Genomic DNA, 6,000 nt, shown 5'->3' with positions numbered 1-6,000 from the left:
CAAATTTACACCCCACACCAATTTCGTGCGCTTGTCACGAGTTGACAGCAAACATATGACTGTGCTGTATTGTTTACGTTGTCGATGGCGTTCTCTCTTGACTGCGCTAAGGGCACTAAAGGAGGATTTAAACTGTTTTCCTATTATTTGAGTAGTTTATTTTTACTTTCAATTGACTATTCAAACACTAATTGTATGCTGAAATCGAAGTATTGCGGTGTAGAGTTATGTATTGATGAACAAGGCACGTTGTTTACCTTAACAGCGCGCTGTGCAGCAATGTTGTGACAAGTGGTCAGTGTGGCCAGATAATTTTGGCGATTATCGGTAGGAGCAAAGTGTATGAAGACTAGTGATGTGCTCTCTGGAGCGCACCCATGGCTCCGATCCGACTCCGACTATTGTTACCTGGCGCTCTGGCACCAATCAAACACGACATCAAACATGAAAAATGTATGGGATTTGACGGATACGATTTGATTGTTGGTTGTATCGAACATGTCAAGCGCCGCCTTAGGCTGATTCCGACTACGGCAAAATGGGAACCACTAGTTTTGCCTGGAGTCGGAGTCGTCTGAAGTCGTCCGGAGTCGTTTGGCTCTTAGGTCTTTGGTCTTTTTTAAATGTCGATTAAGAATTTGTACGAGAGATTCTTAAACAGAGTGGATCAAGAAGCATATTTTCTTGAGAGCGGGGGCGAGCTTCATTTTCAGACGTTTAGTCGCAAACTTCCTGGACGCAAAAATCTTGGTCGAAAATAGTTGGTCGCAAAAATCAAGATCGCAAAATTCTTGGTCGCAAACTTCTTGGTTGCAAAATTCTTGGTCGCAAAATTCTTGGTCGCAAAATTCTTGGTCTCAAAATTCTTGGTCGCAGAATTATTGGTCGCAAAATTCTTGGTCGCAAAAATCTTGATGTGCGACTAATACTTTTGCTTTCAAGATTCTTGCGTCCAAGAATTTTGCGAAACCCTGTAACACTTCGTTCTGTAGTGATCAATTCCAATTTTCTATCCATTTAAATCGACAACTACACAATCTTTACGCTTTAACAATGCTTGCTGACTCAGCAGTCCTGCCGCTGCAGTCTGAAGGACAAGACTTGGACCTTCAAAATTATCAAACTAAATGTTTATTAATGCATGTTTAATAGACTGCATTTAAAAAGGGTATAAATATAAATTATATTAGAGCCTTCAACTTGAAATCTATGTAAAATGAATCATACCTTTATTTTTCATAGAATTCGCATGGAACAACACACTGGAATTAGGTCAAAAGTACCCAGCTCAAACATTTTAATGACCACCGTTGACGGAGTCGAACGGGCGCATAATTCAATCACTCTAATGCTTACACGATTCTGCCCTGCCGTATAGCATAGGTCGTTTATGGGAGGAAAGTTTTAACCCACTTTCCGTGAGCCCCGCCACCTCGTCACGAAAACACGATATCCAATGTATCATTTTATTAGTCTTTGGATGAGCTCTTAGTAAGGAGGCGAGCATGATGGGACACTTCCATGTATCGGGTCTGAGTACAGTCCATGCAGGGGAGGGAAGGGAAATATATGTATACATCTTATGTCGTAAAGTTGCCGGAGAAACTACCGGTAGACCAATTGCTCGCCGATATAGGGCCACACACCTCTCGCTGGATCGTAGTTTATCCCAGAATTCCACCAGGACCTGCTTGGGGACACATACATCCAGAGTAATCGGTTTCGGGTTTGTGGCCATTAGCTGTTACAGTGTCAAACCAAAATGAAAGGACTCGCAACGATGATGCTCAGTGTGGCATGAATGTTAATGAACAGTGTGGTACAGCTACACCCGATGGTAGGGGTCCGCGTAAGTTGAACTTGTTTAATGCCAATAAGTGTCGCCGGCTGGTAGGAGTTTTAAATGTGGTAAACGAACCACCGAAGTTTAACACACTTTGCGCAACGATGTCATTCAATTCGAGACAAAAGTGAAGATGGCTCAAAGCAAAAGTTTGCTCTATCTGCCTTATCAAACATGTTGCAATCGCCATCCCCTCCCGCTCATCACACTATGTGAAAATGTAAAGTGCGTTTTATGGATAACCATATGGTTCCCTCATTCACGCACACGTTCCATCGCCGTTCGTTGGGATGATAATGTGTGCCTGACAGGATAATATCACTTTACAGGTTTTGCTTTTATTTTTTTTTACGCTAACGATTACGGCGAAAAGTTGCACTTTTGCGAACAAACGATAATTGCTCGCTGGGAGTGCGGAAAGTTGGAGGCAACTTTTTCCCAATTTGCTCACGGGCTAATACAACGGCTGAGGTAGGTGCTGCTACTACTTATGGCATGCGTGAGTAAAAATGGGGTTTTGTTTGTTGGGAGACGGGGTTGGAAGATGGCACGGAAGCACCCGTAAATTGACAACAATGCACTTTGGATAATCGGTACGGTGTGTTTTAGTTAGTATGCTGGAGAGTGCTCATTTTTGGGATGAAACAATTTCGAGGGATCGTTACGAACTCGGCTCCTCTAAAAAAGACTTTACGGGCTGGGTCGTCCGCTTCCATGCTTACAACATGGCCAACCCACCGAAGCCTGGTGAGCTTGATACGCTGCACGGCAGTGAGGTCGCCGTACATCTCGTATAGATCGTCATTATAGCGACTCCTCCATTGTCCTTCCACACATGCGGGGCCAAGTATCCTTCTGAGCATCTTCCTCTCGCATCTCCTCTGCTACATAGGAGAGCCGCAGACCAATGATTTCTATACCAACAGCGTATGCCAGGATCTGAGTTGACGCATAGAAGATGGTTCCCGTAGTCTCCGCCCTCGAGTCACGGATGGCCCTCTCTAGAATTATCTTTAGCAGCTGCTTGTTTTGGGAACCGCGTTTGCTAATGCCTAGAGTTTATGATTCGATGACTACTTGAATAAACCCTTAGGTATCCTACCTGCATCCTAAGTGTTCTTTCGCTTACGATAATTAAATATAAAATTTATCATCACTAAACAAATATAGTTTTTACCGGAATTGGCATAAAAAACAACAAAAAAACATCATATTGTATACCTTCAGGCGTTTAGCAATGTAGCCAAGCGTTGCTGTTACTACTACTAAAAGGCAAAAAAAAGGCTTAAAAAAAGGTTAAAAAAAGGCAAGACAAAGCGCAAATACGCTCTTTAAACACGCTCAACTAATGATATAATTATTTTGTCAATAATTGAGGACCTCTTACCAATCTCGCTTCAACACCTCCAATATATCATACTGTGAGGCCGGACGATTCAATTAAAAGCCATCAGCAAGGTCGCAATATCAACAGCGCTTTGGAATTTAAAATGAACGAAAAAAAAGGATGTGTTATTTCAAAACACCTCGTCCACGGCCGTTCAATCGATCTGCTGCCGATGAACGTTTCGATCGATCCACCAAACCAAACCAGTTGAAGCATGTAACAAAACTCATTAAAACAGAATAGTAGCTGAAGGGAGCACGGTAGCGCAATGAAAGCGGAGCACGTGAGGGAGAAGTATATTAGTATCCCAAAAAGGATGCTGGCCCAACGCACACTGCTGCAGTGCCTTTGTGTGCATCTGCCCAAAATCTGCATCCCTTGATGGGCGCTCTAGAACGAAACAGGCAAGAGACTTGTTTGCGATAAAAGCCACACCTCGTCTCGTGGGGTGGAGGGAACCGAAGTGGAGGAATAAGTGGTGGATCGCTTTGCTTTTTATTGGCCCGAATGGGAACGACGCTTTACACCGTACTCAGCGCGTAACGGAACCGGGACAAACGGGGTTGTTCGGATTTATGATGATAAATTAATTAGCCCTGGTACGGGCAGTGTCGTGCCGTGTCTTGCCGATTTAATGATACGCGTTTACGCGCCGTACTGGAAACGGAGCGGCCGCGAAAGATAGGCCAATGGGCTAATTTTCAATAGGTACACAGTTTTAGTGTGTGTGTGTGCATGGTTTTTTAAAGGTACGTACGCAGCAATACAGGTGACAGGTGGCCGTTCAAACCAGGAACCACTTCCGGCGTTCGACAATCGATAAATCCTTCCAAAAACCGCACGACTCGTACGCGTACGCACCATATAACGCTGCTAAACAAATCGACCATATCAAGCTCTCTCTCTCTCCCTCTCTCGTTCTCTCTCTCTCTCTCAGTCGTTGAATGTGAGGCAATTAATTTCGTGCATTCGTTCGCTCGGTCCAGGGCTTTGTAATTACAGCTAAACGGGATATCCAATGGCTCATTAACGGTGCGAATGGAATGGTTCCGGACGGTAAGGCCCGAACCGGGGTAGAACCGTCACTACCAGAACCACCTGGGACGCGTGTGGTTTACGGGTGGGCCATGCTGGGTCGGGGTTTATCACTTTACGATTTCAATTTACGGCACCGCACCACCGCCCGTTCGCGGGGTGCGATTGTAATGATTTCGGCCGCGAGTCTTTGCATTCCCCGTGTTCCGGTGTCCGTTTGGTGAGCAATTTGCTCGTGCAATTGACGGACGTCCCGATTGGAGTGATTGTGCTTTCCTGCGTTTTAGTGAAAATGCCATGCTTATATTTCAAAGCTTGCTTCTATACAGTGAAGTAGTGTATGTGTCTCTGTACCCTGGTTCACGAGTTTGGAAGCATAATTAGATTGGCAAGACAACAACACCCAATACCGATTGCTGAACATCGGACATAATATTGTACCATTGAAAAACCCGCTCCAATTCTGAATGGTGGTGGCGCTGCTGTTGATACAATGTTTAAGTACGGCTGGGAAAGCAATCGCAGATTGGTACGACCGCACAGGTCAACCACAGGTGGTGTGGGCACTTCAACTCGCACACTTCAACTCGCGCACCGCAGCGCTACCGACCTTAACTTTATGATTCCGTTGCCCTGTCTACTGCTGCTGCTGCTGCTGCTCGAAGCATCCCTAGTTGGCGGGTTGGGTGCAGAAAATGAAAGTGCAAGACAAAATGGGCGAAATGTCATTTCCCATATGCCATCGGACGTCTCCGGTAGCGCGCGAGTGAGTGAGAAAGATAAAGAAAGAAAGAAAGAAAGAGACCGAACGATGGCGACGGCAAGAGGAGGGCAACACGGAATTAGTTTATATCTAATTGTGATGCAAATGCGCACCGAACGACCTTAAGGGTTTGCTCAGGCGACAGCAGGCAGCGCAGAGTCAGCGCGCATTTCGCGATGGACTCCCACCCTTAACCCAGCCCCGCCCCTTTTGGGTCGCGTCCATCCGTCCACGGCACAACAAAGTGGCTGAAACGTTCCAACAACCGACTCGGGGGTAAAATCGTTGTACAAACACTCACGCTGCTGGATGCTGCTTGCTTGTCTGGCGCTGTTGCTGTTGCGTCTTGTTCCTCCCAGACTCCAGAATGGACCGTTCATGGTTCAACACGTGTGTGTGTGTGTGTGTGCACTCGGGTTCGCCTTACCAGAGCGACTATTTTATGCAAATATTTGTGTCCGGCTTCCGGACACGCAATCGAAATCGCAATCGCATTGTACGGGCAATGGTGGTCAGCTAGTTTGCCAGCGAGTGTTGAGCCAGTCGAAGGAGCCTGCCAGTGCCACAATTGCTGTTATTACGCTGTCGGCGCTTGGGAAGGGGGAGGGCGGACGGTTGCTGCCCCGCATTTGCCCGAAAACGTTACGCAAATCGAATTATTATCATTATCTGATAAAGCGTTTAGCTATTGACACATACAAAGCCTACAAAGCGTGACACGAAGCGCACCGTAGCAGCGTTCGTTGTAGCGATGCGCTGTCTATGGCGTCGACGGGCTAGTGGCGCGGCGGAAATGCATAATTTTCAACCGTGGAAAGTGCCGGCCAACTGCCACGGCCGCTGCCGTGTGGAGTTGCGGTTGTTGCCGATTGTGTCCATCAATTTGCGCAAAATATAGTTATCCGCAACACACTCATTACCATTTTGTCGTGTTTCTTTTGTCGCCGAACGGGTCAGTGATGTTTGCGAGCG

This window comes from Anopheles coluzzii, chromosome 2 (genome assembly GCF_943734685.1).
Source record: "Anopheles coluzzii chromosome 2, AcolN3, whole genome shotgun sequence".
NCBI classification, from domain to species: Eukaryota; Metazoa; Arthropoda; class Insecta; order Diptera; family Culicidae; genus Anopheles; species Anopheles coluzzii.
This window is presented reverse-complemented; position numbering follows the sequence as displayed.